This window comes from Callorhinchus milii, unplaced genomic scaffold (genome assembly GCF_018977255.1).
Source record: "Callorhinchus milii isolate IMCB2004 unplaced genomic scaffold, IMCB_Cmil_1.0 Scaffold13, whole genome shotgun sequence".
Taxonomy (NCBI): domain Eukaryota; kingdom Metazoa; phylum Chordata; class Chondrichthyes; order Chimaeriformes; family Callorhinchidae; genus Callorhinchus; species Callorhinchus milii.
In genome coordinates this window covers 9,938,375-9,956,471 of record NW_024704754.1, presented here as the reverse complement: position 1 = coordinate 9,956,471, position 18,097 = coordinate 9,938,375, and the positions used below count along the sequence as shown (strand labels likewise).

General features: G+C 45.3%; 1 protein-coding gene across 1 annotated transcript in view; it reads left to right on the top strand.

Moving 5' to 3' along the window:
• The first annotated feature begins 2,848 nt into the window (after positions 1-2,848).
• Positions 2,849-18,097, top strand: part of n4bp3 (NEDD4 binding protein 3) — a 28,999-nt gene continuing 13,750 nt past the window's right edge. The window contains exon 1 of the mRNA XM_007909879.2: positions 2,849-3,062. The gene's annotated coding sequence lies outside the window, so the exon portion shown is untranslated. The remainder of the gene's footprint in view (positions 3,063-18,097) is intronic.

Sequence of the window (18,097 nt, the reverse complement as noted above, 5' to 3'; positions counted from 1 at the left end):
AGGGTTGCAGCCTTGTGGGAGAGTGGTGGAAGTGGGGGAAGGGCCTGGTCTTTATAGAAGCTAAAGTACATTGCCAGAAAGGAATGGCAATGCTTTGTGTTTGCGATGTATTATTAAACCAGCAAAGAAATGAGAGCCTGAGGCACAATTCAATCGTTTCTCTATTCTTTTTCAAGAAAAGCTTGATAAAAGAGTTTCATTGATACAAGGCAGCTCTCCCACATGTGTCTTGGTGCTTCCTCGAGTTAGAGCCCATTGTTTAATGGAGGTGCATGTGGGTGGAGGGGAAAATCAATAAGATTCATAAATTCTCAATGAAAATTATATGGCTTTGGTACATTGTGAAGGGTATTGGGCTTTGAGGTTGCTACAAAATTAATGCACCTGTAAGCAATACAGTGTTTATGCAGATGCCTTGCCAGTCACAACATTCACGTGACAGGGTGAGTTGGGCTACTCTTGGCAAACTGCTGCTGATGAACCTACACACAAACAAGAGGGTGAAACGGGAATGTTAATGAGAGGAATGATATGCAATGGAGCCTCCCTTTCCCCCTCTGCCCCAATGAAAAAAGATGGGATCTCCTCATACAGTATTTTTCCTTATAGGATTTTAGGCTACACCTTTAATAATCCTTTCATGATGAGGGGCTCTCTCAAAGTGTTTCACAGGATATACTATAATGTGCAGTTTCTGTATATTTTATAATTAAAATTATATCTATTATTATTATTATTATTATTATATCTATCTATTATTATCTACTATTATGCAAGCAATTTGTGCACAGCAGTGTCCCAATAAACAGGCATGAAATTAATGTCTAATTTTATTTGAGGAATTGTTGGCTAGGACATCAGGAGAAACTCCCTTCTCTTGTTGATTAGCACCGTGAGATTTCTAACATCTGCCTGGACGTGGAGACGTGGCCTCAATTTAATGTCTCACCCGAAAGATGAACCTACATCATACACTGCATTGGAGTATCAGCCTAGGTGATATAAGTTCAAAGTCCCGATGTGGTGCTTGAACCCACAACATTCTGACTTGGAGGAAAGAGCACTACCAACTGAGACCAGGCTGACACCTTCACCTTAACAACCGTGTATTGTAAACACAGGAAACTAGTGCAGCTGTAATGGGAATTTTCTGCTTTGGATAACTTATATGCATCCAAACCTATCCAGTCAAAGTGAACTTTAAGAGGGAGTGACCATGAGATGTGAGCCTGCAGCCTTTTTGTACCACAGCGGAGCATCCTGTTCATTCAAGCAAGGGGCGTCAGGGCAGAGAGGACTCCAGCAAGTTGAAGTCAATTCTGCTGAGCTCCATGATCCACACACCAAAGCTAGTAAGATGTACCTTCCCACACTCTTCCTCTTTTTCCTCTTTCTGGTCAGCAATCCTCCCGATAAATTGGTCATTCATTTCTTGGCTGTTTGTGGGACCTTGCGCACAAATTGTCTGCTGTGATTGTCTCCAAATACACAGTCAACAGCAATTACCTGCGAAGCTTTTAGATGTTTTGACAGGCACTGTATCAAGTGCAAAGGTTTGTATTATTCCCCCTCTGTGTGGGTTTAGACCTCGTTCTAATCCGACTTTCCTATCCGTGCTAATTTATATTCAGGTTAACTTGTACAAGGAGCAGAAGAAAGGTCTGGGACGAAAGCTGGTTACCTGCATACCAATTACCTGTATGTCTATTTATCCTCATGTGGCTGTGAAGTGGATGCTGGGCAGTACGGTTGCTATGTAAATCAGATCCTTAGCATCCTTACACGCAATTTAACACCTGCAGGGATTTTTTTCTCTCAGCACTACTTGCTCTTTATACTTTTACATATTGTAGGGTTAGAGTCAGAAAGAGAGAGACCCAGAGAAAGAGAGTTGATTGTGGTAGAGCGAGAGAAAGACAAGACAGACGATCTGGCAGTGGTACTACTATAGCTATACACTATAGTTCCTAATGGAACATAATAATAATAATAATAATCCTTGCATTTGATATAGCACTTTTCACGTCTTCTCGACATCCCAAAGCGCTTCACAGAACACACTGTAAAGTGAATTGACTGTATATTTGTGGGCGAACGCGGCAGCCAATTGCGCACAGCAATGTCCCACAAACAGTCGTAGATTGAAAATGACAAATTTATTATTGTTTTTGGAGGGATTATTATTAGGTGTGTGGAGTAAGGAAACTTGCCCAAGGGTTCGCCCTCTGCCTGGAATTGAACTCAAGTCTCTCGCTTGCAAAGCGAGTGCTCTAACCACTGAGCTACAGGACACCAACATGTAGCATGTTAATAACATGTTATTAAGTAGCACTGTAGGTAATTTGTATTATGTGTGATGTCCAATTATTCACACTGGCTGGTTGTCTGTAATGCAGCCAGTCCAAATTAGTGCAGATAATCTGCGTTGGACTGTATTGGTGTATTACCTTTCACTCTCCTGTTAAGGTAGAATATGCCATCGGGGAGCATTTCACTTGGTGACGTGACTCTGACAAATACTGTTAAACAGAAAAACGAGAGTTTATAAATGGAAAAACTCCATCCAGCGTTGCCTCCAAACAAGTAACCAAATGGTCTGGCTTGTGCTTAAAAGATTGTGGGGTCAAGCCCTATATTGATTTCGAGCAAAGCATCTATGCTGGCTCTCCAGTGCAATACTGACGGAATGCAGCACTGTCCTCATTCAAATGAGACTTTAAGCCAAGATCTAATCTGACTGTTCAGGTTCATGTAGACGTCATTGAAAAAGGGAATGGAATTTTTCCTGTTTTCATGGCCAATAGTCCTCCATATAAATTGATCATTCACCTCCTTTTTATGTGTGGGTCTTTGCTGCTCACAAAACGCCTGCTGTGTTTGCCTACTGAACAAAAATATTGCTACGTCTCGACTTCTTTGACACTTTCTATTTTCTAATTGAAAACAAAAGATTAATGCCTCAAGGTTGCAGGGCTGGCACTGCATCTCTTGTGGGAATGGTATTGAATGCTAGACTCTGAATGGCAGTTACTCTGGGTATTGAAGCATCCACACATGGGCAGGTAAGTCTCTGTATTTGGGTGTAAAGCAATAGTGTTAGATAGCAATACAGTGCTGGTATTGTCCCAGATAGTTTGAGTGTGTACTTCATAAAGTTGCAGCCTCATTATTCCAGTAATTGGAATAGGTCCTGAACCTCACTGTGGAAAACAGATCTGAAGGGAAGGCATTGAAGTACAAACTGCTTATGAGCCTGTTGTGTGGTGAATTGTAACAAATAAACACGGTTAAATTCTTGTGTGGCGGGTGGGGGTGCGATTCTAGTTTGCTTTTTTTTTCTCATGCTGTTTTTCTCTCTCTCTGCTGCTCTCATTTTCTTTCTCTTCACTCTCTCTCATTCATTCCCACAATCTCTGCTGAGTTCAGAGATACTTAATGGAAAAATGAGATCAGACGGGATCATTTATTGACTCACCTGAAAAGCAGCAGAAAGCTGGACGTGAAAGACATTGTGGTTGTAAGAGGAGGGAGGTTGGCAGTGAAATGCTGGTTTGCAAGGATAATTTTTCCTCCTTTAGAAATCTGGAGATTTCCCACTGAGCAAAACAATAATAATTCATAATAACCCTTAGATTTGATATAGTGTATTTTACATCGGGAGGAAGTCTCGGAGATGTTGTATACACTTCACTGCAAAGGATGTACAGTGAGTGACTATTATGTGGGTGAACATAGGCATAGCAGGTGGAATGGGCAGAGAAGAGTGAGGCTGGGTCCAGTGGCCTCTTATCTGGCTGCTTGCAAAGGACTCAGTAGACAGGTATCTGCCATAGATCTATTGTGTTGATGCACAAAGCTTGTGGAGACAAGCAGAAAACTCTTCAAATGGGAAGAATGACACTGGGGTAAACGTGCACCCAGGTAACCTTAGTCTCACTGAACATGTGAAGCAACAACACTTCTATTGTTCTACTACAATATATTCAGCTCTGCTGACAGCAGTGAAAGTGAATTTTTGATGTACTATTGTCTGAAGTAATGAACACAGAGTAGTTCCCCAGACAATTTTCAGGGAACCTTCAATAAACTCTGGAGATAATTGCACTTTTGCTCTGTCTGAATGATGGTGAGCCCAGACGAACTTTGCCAAATGCTTTGCGGAAGCATATAGTGTGTCAATAGTTTCCTTTGTCCACAAATGTAATCCATTCTTAAATTTCAATTAACCTGTTAAATACAACCTTCCTTTCAGGAAATAGTGTTGTATTTTGTTTCGTTGGTTTTATTGTTTGAACACCCTTAATGCAGACTGTCCCTTGGTCGTGGGGTGGGGGAGAAGAGAAGAAATTTGGAGGACTACTTCTGCAGTCTTTTCAATGTAGAACATTATCATATCAATATCTCAAAGTGCTGTAGAGTAATTATTGCCCATAAAAACTCTTGTTCTTGAATAGTTTCATGGCCTCTTGCTTGTAAAACGGCACCAATGATAATGTAGCTTGAATCCACAGCTCTAACCCGAGAGTACTATCAGCTGAGCTAAATTTAACAAAGATTTGCTTTTCCATCATGCACAATGAGAATTGCACAGAGGCCTCTCCACTTTCCTGACACCCGGCTTCAGTGAGGTGTCAGGATTTTAAAGAATGCTGGACTTTCATACCTGTCAGTCTTTTGACTTTGGAAACTCCATCTCCTTACATACTTGGCAGAACTAGAGGAACAAATAAGGGCCTATGGGCCTTTGGTTTGTGGGCAGTGTTTTGTAAACACTGATCTAGCACTCTGCTTGTTCTGGCTGGTGACTGCATAAAGGAAGGCTTTATTTGTGTTCAAAAAGGTTACATTAATGATTACAGAACAAGAATTTGTATTGCTCTTGCATTCCAGTAGGTTTGATAAACATTGAGTTTCCGTTGGCTGGGACTGGAGCAGGTTACTAGGGACAGTGGTAACTAAAGTGGCAGGAACAGATGCTTGTTCAGGTCGACCCTAAAGATTGCTAAATAGATGGTACCTCTGAGGCTGAACACTATATGGCTTTTAGTCTGGAGGAAGAATATTGGAGACTATTTATGTGTTATAAATTTCAAGATTGTATCATTAATCTTAAATAACTTGGAGTACTGTAGCTTATTGGTTAGAGCACATGCCTCGTAAGCGAGGGGACCCAAGTTCAATTCCCGGACAGGGCAAAAACTTAGGCAAGTTTCCTTACTCCACATGCCTCTTTACCTATCAGTAAGTAGGAACTTGGCATTTAGTCGGTAGGCGGATAGCTTTACCGGGGGTAATAAGCTCTTAAATTTTTTTAAAAAAATTTAGTCACAAATCCACTACTGTTGGTGGGACACTACTGTGTGAACAAATTGGCTGCTGCATTTCACCCACAAAAATATACAGTCCATTCACTTTACAATATACGAGCTGAACCCTGTGCAACTATGCTTGCAACCAAAGGATCCAATATAGAATGTAGATTGATACACATTTCATCTTCATCTATACTCATCTGGGAGGACTCCTGTGGGAGGACTTTGTTCTTCAGTTTCATTTAATGGTCTTCTCTCTTTTGTCTTGCATTTTTACTTATCCTTGAAAGGTTTGATTTTCGCTTAGACATCTTTATAATGATAAATGTAAATGTATAAGTTGTAATCACTTGGACATCCTCCCGATGTGAAAAGCGCTTTAAAAATTTAATTTTGTTGTTGCCGCGGCTTAGCTTCATCTGTGTTCTTTATTTTGTTCCCACTGCCACTTGGCTACGGTGCATGCTCTGTGATGTAGGATGCTACAGCGCCACGGTCAGCTGCCACGGCCACCAGGTGTAACTGCAGTACGTGCGTACATACGTAGGTGCTCGGTGACGCACGATACTACAGCACCATAGTCAGCCAGCGCGGCCACCAGGTGTAACATGCTTTGTAACACACTAAGAAAGTGTAATCAGAAAACATTTTTTTACACAAAGGGTGTTGGAAATCATTGCCCGCAAAAGGTGCAATTCACTAGCCCAGTAGGTTGTATAGTGGTCTGTGATGCTTCTCCGTGTGAAGGTTGCTATATAAATGCATGTTATTGTTGTAGTAGATGTCAGATCAGTAGAAATACTTGAGAGAGTTAGGTGACTGTTTGGTAGGCAGGGGTGTAAAGGGACAGGGAGATGGTATGAAGTTGGAGACCAGCCATGATCTATCAACTGGTGTAACAGGCTTAGTGGTGTCTGCTCCTTTTCCTATGTTTTTATTGCAGATTGCTCAGGTTTTGAGTTCACTGAAAGCCCACGGTAGGTTTGAAATTGTGCAATGCTGTAATACAAGGTTTTAATTTTTTTTCCCCTGAGGGATTAGGTAGGTATCATTGGCCTGCATCACCTCCACTAATATTTGACCAGGAGCTGATTGGAATTTCTACTCGCCAGTTAAATATTCCTGAACTTAATGAAGCTCTGAGATACTGGGTCCAAATGTCCTAGAGTGTTTGCACTTCGATAACCTTTAGGTGAACTCAAGGTGTATAGATTTGCCCAAGAATTTGGTCATTGTGTAACCATCTATCTTTCTCACAAGTCTAAAGCTCCAGTTTCCCAATTCCACACTCTGCTTGGCGGAGCAGGATGGGGTGGGGGGAGGGGTAATTGCCTGAATTCACTTCACACACTGCAAATTCCCTTGCCCCCACCCCCCCACATGCCTTAGAAAATTGCATGTTAGCAATCCATTTGAGAGGGAATTGTGCAGAAACACTTGAAACCTATGATGTTACTGAGAGTTTGTAGCGGTAGGTAGGTAGGTATATCAATTTATAGTGGTATCTGCAGAATAGCAGTTTAGAGCATTCTTTAGATGCCAAAGTTATTTCTTTGTGCTTGTGTGAATCGGTTCATGCTGACAGGAGGCAGCTGCATCTCTGTAGAACAGAGGCTGGTGTATGTTCCACTTGCTTGACCCTGTGTCACCCAACATACTTATACAGCCCTCCCAAAGCATTCATACATCAATGGCCAGATTAGAGCTCATGCAGACTGCATAATGGGGTCACAGTGGATCACTTCGACACATAATGCCCAAAAAAGCCTTTTGAAGTGTCTGGCACCCAGTTTTATGAATGAAGTTGCCTTTGAATTGCCTCTCCTAGCAAACATGGCCTGAGTATAAAAGTTCCTGAAGGTTCAGGTAAGTATGGGACCATTTTGAGAGGCTTACAAAAATGTTCTCTCTCCTCGTTGCTCAATACATACCAGTTGATTGTAAAGAACAATCAATATGTTTGCTTCCAAGAACTGTATTTGACCTTTTGGGTGTCCAGTAACTGCTACTGAGCATTTAATATTCTCTCTTCTCCTGGCTTTCCAAGAAGAGCACAATGCAGTTATTTTCCTATCATTTCTTTCCCTTTTGTGCTTTCTTCTGATTCCCTGTTCAGCACTAAATAAGCTTCTGTACTTCCTTATTGATCTTTCGAGCTGCACAGAGACTTAAGACAAACCTCTCTGTCACCATCTATGTCACTAAAGTAATCAGGAATTGCAAGTGCTGCTCATTGGAGGAAAGCATTTTGGAAAAGCTCCCGTTTCAATTTGTGATTTTGTATCTGATGTGGATGGGTCCAGCACTGTAAAGGTTAACCAGCTCCTCCATTTCTCACACTTCTCCAAGAGATTGGTATGTCTTCTGCTTGGTAATGCTCCCCAACGGTAAGGCTGAAATGAGCAAATTGAAGACTTGAATCTCTATCTTGCTGCTCTGATAGTGAGCATCAGTATCAATGCTAACTATGTCGTCAACAACTTGCATTTATATAGCACTCTTCAGCATCTCAGAGCACTTATGTTAAGGCAAATGTTGGTATTTATGCACAAACTCGTATACCAAAGAACGCCGTTCAGCAAGTCAATGTCATTCACTGGAAAACCTCTAATCTGCGCATCTCTGCTGGGTTTAAAGATAAAGAGAATTTATCTTTGACCATACCTTTGGCCAACAGTCTTAAATTCCCTTGCTCGGCGGTCTCCAATGTCTTTATGAAGCATGTTGAGATGTTAATATGTGATAGTTGCTGTTGTGACGTGTATGCTCTACATTCCAAGCTGAAGGTTAATGAGAAATTTCCTGCTGGTTTTGGTTGCCTCTGAAATACCCTGGGTTGGAGGAAACAGTTCTGGCACAGAGTAGGGCTGCTCTAATTCAGGACATCTGCTCCAATCACTTAATCTGCCTCTTGGTTTTTGTCTAAAATCTATTCTTCCCTGGAAATGAGAGATCAGCAGCTTCTCTGGATGCGGAGAACATCTCCCAGCCTGGTGGGTAAACGACTGCTTTTCATGAATTTTTTTCTGGCTAGAATTTAGTAGGATTAATATTGGATACAAATGCTCTCCTGTGAGTCGACTTTTTGTTAGCCCTGCCTGTTCCATCACTTGATTTGCAATAAAACATGAGTGAAATTAATAATAATAATATACCTTGCATTTCATACAGCACCTTATCATGTCGCTTCACAGAATATACAGTAATGTGGATTGATTGTATTTTGTGGGCAAAACACGGCAGCCAATTGTTATCCCACCTGCCCACCATGGACTAAGTGAGGGATAGAAGAGATCAAATTAGTGCCCTTCCCATCTGGAAATGCTTATTTTTTCTGGATGTTGGATGTTCTGCCAAAGGAGCTGAGCAATCTCATATGAAAGAGAAGACAAGTGAAGATACCTGAATAATATCCAACAACAAATTACATTTATATAGTGCCTTCCACGTCAGGAGGATGCCCCAAGGCGCTGGACAGTCAGGGATTTGCACAACAGCAACTTGCAGTGTAGCGTCCCAGAACGCTTGACAGTGGCGGAGCACAACACCGAGCCAGGGGGGAGAAGGAGGTGACCGTAGACACAGTCGAATAGGAAAGTCTTCAGTGATGACCTGAAGATGGGGAAAGAAGGGGCAAGGAGGAGGGATAGAGGACGAGTGTTCCAGAGTTTCGGGGCATACTAGCTGAAAGCATGGCCACCAATGGTGGAACAGAGGGTACGAGGGACATGCAGAAGGCTGGAGCCAGTCTAGCGGAGGCAGGGTCTTGTGGGGCGATAAGCAGGTCTTGGAGGTACGGAGATGCCACGGTATAAAGGGATTTGAAAACAACAACAACAAAATTATATTTATAGAGCACCTTTCATGTCGGGAGGACATTCCAAAACACTGAATTCAGGTGTCGGGGTCCGAGCATGGGGGAGGGGTGGGATAGAGGTGAGGGAAAGCAGAGAGGTGGGAGGGCGACTGAAGGCATGATCAAAGAGAAGGGTCTTGAGACCGGTCTTAAGGAGGCAAGGGAGGAGGTGAGGCAAAGGGACCGTGGGATGTAGTTCCAGAGTGTGGGGGCAGAGAGGCTGAAAGCCCGGCCACCGATGGTAGGGTGGGTCGGGCGGGAGACATGGAGCAGGCCAGAGCCCGCTGAATGGGCAGGTTGGAGAGGTAGGAGGGAGCAAGGCCATGGATGGCCTTGAAAGTGAGGACGAGGATCTTGAACTCGATCCTCTGGGGGATGGAGAGCCAGTGGAGTCGGGCGAGGGTGGGAGTGATGGGGTCACGGAGCCTGGTGCGTGAGAGTACATGAGCTGCAGAGTTTTAGACAATCTGCAGCTTGTGAAGGGAAGAGCTGGGAAGGCCGATGAGGAGGGAGTTTCCATAATCGAGCCTTGATGTGACGAATGAATGGATAAGGGTTTCGGCAGCCTGAGGGGTGAGGCAGTGGCAGAGTCTGGCAATGTTGCGGAGGTGGTGGTAGGCAGTGCCGGTCATGGCGCGGATGTGGGGAAGATGAGGACAGTTCAGGGTCAAACAAGACACCCGGGTTCCTGACTGGAAATTTATCCCACGTCTGCGGATGATGTCACCAAGGGTAAGCATACAGAGGGTGAAGAGGAGGGGACTGAGGACAGAGCCCTGAGGAACACTGTACGAGACAGTGCGGGGGCTGGAGGAGAAGCCATTTGCCACGACGAAGTGGAGGCGGTGTGAAAGGTAGGACCTGAACCAGTCAAGGACAGAACCTTGAAGGTTGAGGTGGGAGGAGAGGCGGTGGAGGAGAATTGAATGGTCCAAGGCAGCGGAGAGGTCGAGGAGGACGAGGAGGCACAGGGAGCCCTGGTTGCACATGGTCAGGATGTCGTTTGTGACCTTGATCAGGATGTAGTTTGTGACCTTGACCAGAGCAGTGGGCAGTTGGTAGCACGGAAACCTGATTGGAGGGTTTCATGGAGAGAGTGGCAGGAGAGGAAAGAGCGGCTCTCTCAAGGACCTTGGATAGGAAAGGGAGGTTTGAGATAGGCCAGTAACTGAATAGCTGTGATGGGTCAAGGGAAGGTTTCTACAACGTGGGAGTGATAATGGCTGTTTTGAGTGGGGAAGGAACAGTGCCAGATGACAGGCAGAGGTTGATGATGTCGGCGAGTAGTGGGGCAAGGAGGTGGAATTCGGATTTAAGAAGAGGGGTGGGGATGGGGTCCAGGGAGCAGGTGGTGGGCTTCATGGAGGATATGGTGGTGATGATTGAGGAAGGATTGACAGGTTCAAAGGTGTGGAAGGAGGGATGGGTAATTGTCGGAGTGTGGGTGGGGGGATAGGGAGAGGGTGGAAGTTGGGAGGGCAGTGGCAGCTGAGCGGATTCCCTCGATTTTGGACTCGAGGAAGTCCAGCATTTTCTTGTAGTGAGAGTCAGAGGAAAGAATCCGTGAGGCCTGGTGGGGAGGACGGAGGAGCCAGTTGGAGTAGGCTTGGGGTTGCCCTTCGCCTCCAGGATTAACCTGGAATAGAAGGCCGATTTGGCCAAGGTGAGAGCGGGGCAGTAGGTCTTGAATAAGTTCGGCAGCCCGCACACCTGGCCCTTAACCGAGCAGAGGTGGCTGGTGAACCATGGTGAAGATTGGGAATAGGAGTGTGAGGATCTTGAAATCGATCCTTTTGGTGATAGGGAGCCACTGGAACCTGGGTAGAACTGGTGTGATGGGGATACGGAGTTCAGTATGGGTGAATATGCGGGCGGTGGAGGTTCGGTTCAGGTGGATCCTGTGCATAGTGGAGCTGCGGAGACCGGCAAAGAGGGTATTTGAGAAGTCGAGTTGGGAGGTGACGAACGCACAGAGAGTGGTTCGTTTGTGTCTGGGGTAAGGTACGGTCGGAGGTGGGCAATGTGGCAGAGGTGGAGGAAGGCGGTCCTGGTCAGGGACCGGATGTGGGGAAGGAAGGACAGTTGTGGGTCGAACCTGATGCCTAGATTGCACACCTGTTCTGTGAGTCTGAGGGATAGGCTGGGAAGGTTGAGGGGGTCAGAGCTGCAGGATAGAAAATGCTGAAGGGGGTCAATGAGTATGGCTTCCATGTTCTCAACATTTAGTTGTAGGATGTCTTCGCTCATCCAGGCCCTGATTTATGCCAGACAAGACAAGCGAACATCGGCCCTGGAGCCGCAGCTGGAGAAGTAGATTTGTGTGTCATCCGTGTACATATGCAAGTTTACCCCATATCTGGGGATGACATCGCCAAGAGGGAGCCCTGGGGTACACCACAGGTGACCAGGCGGGAGGTGAAACCATTTGAGCAGATAAAGTGAAGGCGGTTTGTTAGGTAGGACTCAAAACAGACTAGTGCGGTCCCACTGAGGTGGACGAGGGATGAGAGGTGGTGGATAAGGATGGTGTGGTCAACTGTGTTGAATGCAGCGCAGAGGTCCAGGAGAATGAGGAGGCAGAGGGAGCCCTAGTCACAGAGAGAGAGAGGACGTTGTTTGTGACCTCGACAAGCTCTGCACTATGGGCAGAGCAGAAACCAGACTGGAGGAACTAGAATGGGAGAGGAGGGCAATGAAGTCAGAGGAGATGGGGCAAGGAAAGTTTAAGTGAAGGTTGAAATTACCCATTATGATCAGGTGTTTAGTGCAGAGGAATGAGAGGTGGGAGGAGATGTCAGGGATGAAAGAACTAGGCGGTTTGGGAGAGCAATAAATGAGGAGGATTTTGAAGGAGAGTGAGGGATGGGATGGGGTTAAGTGTTCAAAAGAGAGGAAGGAGCCAGAGAAAGAGGGGGAAAGAGCGAGATAAGTTTGGGAGATGAGAGCCATCCCGCCGCGGCGTCAGTTTAGTTGGGGGTGGGGTTGGGGCTGGTGAAAGACGTAGCCAGTGGGGAGGCTTTGATCAGGGGGACAGGGTCACTGGGGGACAGTCAGGTTTCTGTGAACCCAAGAATGTTGATGTTCTTGTCCAGAATGAGGTCATGGATCATGAGGGCTTTATTTAAGAGGGAGCGAACATTTTGGAGGGAAGTGCGAGTCGGGGAGGTGGTGGAGGAGGACTTCGAAGGGAGGGTTTTAGGCTCTGGGGGAGAATTGACCGTGGAAGGTGGGGGGAGAGTTTGGAAAGGTAACGATGTGGATGAGGGAAGAGGTGTTTGCCTTTCAGAGATGGGGGAGGCGGCTCTGTCAGGGAGAGTGGGCGATGGGGTGGTTGGGAGGGCCTACTTTGGGACAATCATTGCCAAGAGCCACGATGGGCCTAGAGGAGGATGCCCAGGCTGGAGCAGAGGGAGGCAGTGATGGGGTCCAGGAGAGAGAGAAGGCGATGAGGACGGTGGGAGAGAAGGACTGATTGGGAGTAGCAGAGTGTGGGGAGTAGAAAGGGGAGCATTTTCAATGGGGGATGGCATCTTGGGTTGGCAGCAACCAAAACGCATGCGCGGAGCCTGGGAGCAAGGCGTTCAGCGGTGCATGGTCAGCCACAGGCATGGCAGGGGTTAGGGCACACAGCGCACAGACATGGCGGGGGATAGGGAAGACAGCACAAAGGGGATGGCTCTCGTGGCTTTGTTTGGACCAAAACCAGAGAGGGAGGGGGTTAGTGGACGGGACATAAAGGAGGAGGACAGGGAAAAGATGAATGGAAATGTGAAAAAAAGATACTTAGCCTGTGCAGGGTTTGAAAAACGGCGTGTGGAACCCAGGTGGTTTGGAGATGCTGGTCCAGGCAGGAGATTTTGAAATGGCGTCTTGGCGCCTGGAACCTCCTCGTTTGGAATACCAAAACCCTTGGCCCCTCGCCGATCATTGACTGTTGGCTCACCTGAGGCCTCTGCTCTGGGTGCTCTGACCTCCCCGCTCACATCTTCAGGCAAGGGCAAGGTTGATCATCTCTTTCTGGTCTGCTCCTGTCCTCCAACACCTCCCTGTTCCCGTAACGCTCGTGTCTCACCAAACATATTTTTTAAAAAAATGTATAATATGCTTTACAGGTGACAATCATTGCTCACTACATCAACATGGTGTTTCCGTATATTCCCCCCTCCCTCCTCCAAACCACCTTAAAAGGCTCCTCATTAAGACTGCTGCTGCGTCCTGAGCTTCTATTGAAGAGAGTGCTAGCTTCCAAGTGCAAGACTTTGCTTTTAAATTCTTGACAAGCAACTACTTTGGAGATTTGCAGTCTCTGGCTCCTGCTGAATGAGCAGCATAGGGCATCATGTGATTACAAATTCCTGGTACTGCATTCTGTGGAGATTAGAAAGGTTCTTGCAACAACTTTCATTTATATTGCGTTCTTCACACAGGGTGCCTCTCAGAGCTCTTAACAGTGACTGAGCCTGACGTCGAGCAAGTTGGAGGTAACCATAGGCATAGTTGAAGAGGAAGTCTTAAAGCATGATCTGAAAATGGAGAAGGAGAGGGAAAGGCAGAGGAATTCAGGGGGAGAGTTCCAGAGTTTCGGGGCATAGTGGCTGAAAGCTGAAAGCATGGTTGTCAGTGGCAGTGTGGAGTCCTGTAGCTCAGTGGTTAGAGCACTCGCCTTGCAAGCGAGAGACCTGAGTTCAATTCCAGGCAGAGGGCGAAACCTTGGGCAAGTTTCCTTACTCCACACAGAGCCTAATAATAATCCCTCCAAAACCAAAAACAATAATAAATTAGTCATTTTCAATCTACGACTGCTTGTGGGACATTGCTGTGCGCAATTGGCTGCCGCGTTTGCCCACAGATAGACAATCAATTCACTTTACAGTGTGTTCGGTGAAGCCCTTTGGGACGTCCTCCCGACATGAAAACCGCTATATCAAATGCAAGAATTATTATTATTATTATAGTGGTGGATCGGAAGGGACGAGCGATATGAAAGCGGCCGAAGGCGGTGGATGCTCATGTGGGGAATAAGCAGGTCAAAGAGATAGGCAGGTGCCAAAACGTGAAGCAATTTGTAAACTCATGTGAGGATCTTGGAATCGATCTGTTCTTTGTTCTTATTTTTTAAATAGAAAAATACTTTTAGATTAATAACTTTGCAAAGTTCTGCACAACCTTAAATGCTTAGTCGACTGTTTTAAGACTGAAACAGGGATCTGAGGGCCTCTGACAGTGTTGTGGGTATAGTTTCTGCAGTGGTGGAGAGTGTTTTTAGTATTTGGGAGGGAAGTGATTTTGCCGCCGGCGCCGTTATTAATCCAAGCAAATGAAGGTCAACTTGGAAAAGATGTCAAATAGACTTTCTGAGCATCTCGAAAGTTCATTTTGAACCAGTGCTTTGTTGTATTTTGGTTCCATTTGCACTCACTGTAATTTTGTTTGACCTGTTGTGAGCATTGATCCATCACATACTCTCATACTCCATGTCCAATCTCCAACAGTTCAGCCTGTGAGTAGGGAAGGGATCCACTGTACAATATAATGTCTCAAAGCAAGTTTCAGGACCTTTTACAAGGTTGGGGTTCAAACGGGAGGCACCCTCCGCCTATTCAGCATAAATGTAGGCGGCATACTTTACAATCTACTGAATTGTAGGGAGAGAGGGCTGGGCATTAAATATGAAGATTGAGATTGTGCTTTTATAACCTGCCTCCCAGAGCAGCCATTTTAATTAGAGCAGCATCTGGCAAGAGTTGGCTGGTGGGGCCTACCCAGGGCCCAATAACAGCTTTGTGGCAATGAGCTGCTGAGCTGTCAGGAGCAGTTCATTAGCAAGATGGATTGAAGGTGGCATTTGGCCTGGTTTTCAAGGACTGCTGCTGAGTTTCTGTACGTCTTTATATATTTTTTAAAAAAGCACTTGTTTAAGTTTAGAATGGCTAAATTAAATCTGCTCAAGGGATTAAATGCAGTGTTTGTAAGTCACTATTAAGTACATACATAAGTTAAAAGCTTCATTCTGAAGTCTCTGAAGGATGTCTCCATGTCAGAAACTTGCAATTACATCTGTAAGGTTACACAAGAATGTTTGCATGGTCTTAATGCAAAAAATAAGGTGAATTTAATTGTGCATTTAGTTTAATACAGTTTAACTTATTCCATTTTCCTTGAGCATAGTTGCAAATTAAAATATCAGAGCTGGACAATGCTTTGTGAAGGAGAACTTTGTGGATTAAAGGCCAGTAAGTACCCAAGCCAATCTGATTTCTTGGGTGATTGAGTCATTGCACTCAAATCTCTAAATAGTCTGAAAATGCAGTGAAATTCCCCTTGTCCCCTCAGCGGGTTTACAGGATGTCTCTTTAGAGCGGATTAGTGCAATTGGTGGCTCGCTATTTACTAGCAAAGCTTAGGGCATGAAATTTTAGTCTCATGGTTCAGTGAATTGAAAAAACACCTCACTGTCCTGATATTGGACTATTATTATTAGTTGAGCACTATTTTAGTGTTAACATTTATAGTTTTCTCTATATATGTAACACTGTATATGTAAAATGACTAATGGATTTGACTTGTGACTTCCTGAAGTTGTGATTTTTTTTCATTAATTGGATCCACTTGGCTTTTTCAGTTAAACAGAGTTTGCATCTGATGTAGCATCTGACCAATTTCCCATTCTTTTCCTAGTAGGGAAAAGAAATTATCTTATTGCCTATGCAAGAAAAGGCCCCCAAATTCACAACCCTCTATTGGGATGGCCCATCTATCTACAGTTTCTCCGAATTTCTTGCTGTTCCATTTCTAAGCCTCTGCTTCGCCACTAGGCTAACTTGTGAGTCCTATAGCTGAGTGGTTAGAGCACTTACCACGCAAGCAAGAGAACTGGGTTCGATTCCCAGCAGGGTGAAACGTTGGGAAGTTTACTTACTACACACCTCTGTTTACCTAATAGTAAGTGGAACCCAGTTGTTAGTTGATTGGCGGATTGCTTTTCCAGGGATAATAATATCTTTATTAAAAAAAAGTCACTCAAGCTACAAATATTTGTGGGACACTGCTGTGTGCAATTGGCTGCCACGTTTGCGGGACAAGATGAAACGTAAGGCAAGTTTTCTTACTCCACACACCTGTTCACCTTGCAGTATTTAGGAACCCAGTTGTTAGTCGATTGGCAGATCACTTATTTTTAAAAAAATTAATGGTCACTCAATCCATGATTGTTTGTGGGATATTGCTGAGCGCAACTTGCTGCTGCGTTTCGCCCACGAAATGCACAATTTAAAATGTACAATCAATTCACTTTATAATATGTTCTGAGAAGCGCTTTGAGACATCTCAGCGACATGATAAAGCGCTATATCAAATGCAAGGATTATTATTGTCATTCATTTCATGACCATTTCCAGGTCATTGCTGTGGGGCAAACTGGTTGTAAATAAAATCTCTGCACTTGAGAAGCACTTTGAGACATTTTGATATTATATCAAAATGAAGTATGAGTATTATTATAGCTTCCTGATCCCTCCACATCTTATCCTTCCCTGCGCTTCCCAAACAGCCACCAGCCTTAGTCCAATCTACCTCAAAGTAATAGTGTTAAGACCACCCAAGTTTTAGTCTCTGCCACGGTTCCTTCTGATCGCTATCCTATCAAAGTGCCCTGTCAAAGAGCCAGCTGGCACTCATTGTCTAGACTCAATGTGATAAAAATGCCATCTGGGACCAGACAGCTGACTATGGAAATTTACCTCAGCAACGCCCTGGGAGTGAGTGTGAGCTGGAAGAAATAATAATAATAATCCTTGCATTTGATATGGTGCCTTATCACAGACATCTGAAAGTGCATCCCAGAATATGTTGTAAAGTGGATTGACTGTATTTTGTGGGCTGAAACGCAGCAGCCAATTGTGTACAGCAATATCCCACAAACAGTCATGGATTAAGTGACCATTTTTTTGGAGGGATCATTACCCCTGTAAAGCGATCTGCCAATCGACAAACAACTGGGTTCCTACTTTGTCACCTCAAGGCCTGACTACTGAAACTCTTTCCTTGATGGCCTCCTCAACTCTTCCCTCCATAAGATGCAGATAATAATAATCCTTGCATTAATATTATCTGCAGCTTGTGGAGGGAAGAGTTGGGGAGGCCAACAAGGAGAGTTTCTGTGGATCATCCAGAACTCTGCAGCTCATGTCCTCTCTCGGACCAGGCTCTGTGACTCCATCACCCCTAAACTCGCCCAGCTCCACTGGCTCCCCATCTCTCAGAGGATAGAATTCAAACTCTCGCCCTCACATTCACAGCCTTGCCGCCTCCTACCTCTCTGACCTGCTAACCCCCTAATCAACCTGTCCGCTCCCTCTGTTCAGCAGGCTCCGACCTGCTCCATGTCTCATGCCCGACCCATCGGCAGCCGGGCTTTCAGCCTCTCTGCACCCACCCTTTGGAACTCCATCCCACATCCCTTCACTTGCTCCCTCCCTTGCCTCCTTCAAGACATGACTCGAAGACCCTCCTTTTCGACCGTGCCTTCAGCTGCCCCCCTACCTCTCTGCCCTCCCTCACCCCAACCCTCCCCCCACATGCTTGGGTTCTGATCCCCAACTGGTCAGCACCTTGGGACGTCCTCCCGACGTGAAAGGCGCTTCACAAATGTAATTTTGTTGTTGTTACTGCTGGGTAAACAGAGGCGTATGGAGCAAGGATACTTGCGTAAGGTTTTTGTTCTGTCCGGAAATTGAACAGGGGTCCTTTTGCTTGTGAGGCAAGTGCTCTAACCACTATGGTACAGGTTTCCAAAAGTGAAGATGTTCGATGAGTGACAGCCCATTCTATTCAACAGCTTTTGATTGGTCATCACCTGCTGCCTCGAACCCCTCCCCACCCAGTTGCTGGCCACCCAACTCTGCCTCCTCTCCCCACTGCTGGCTGACAC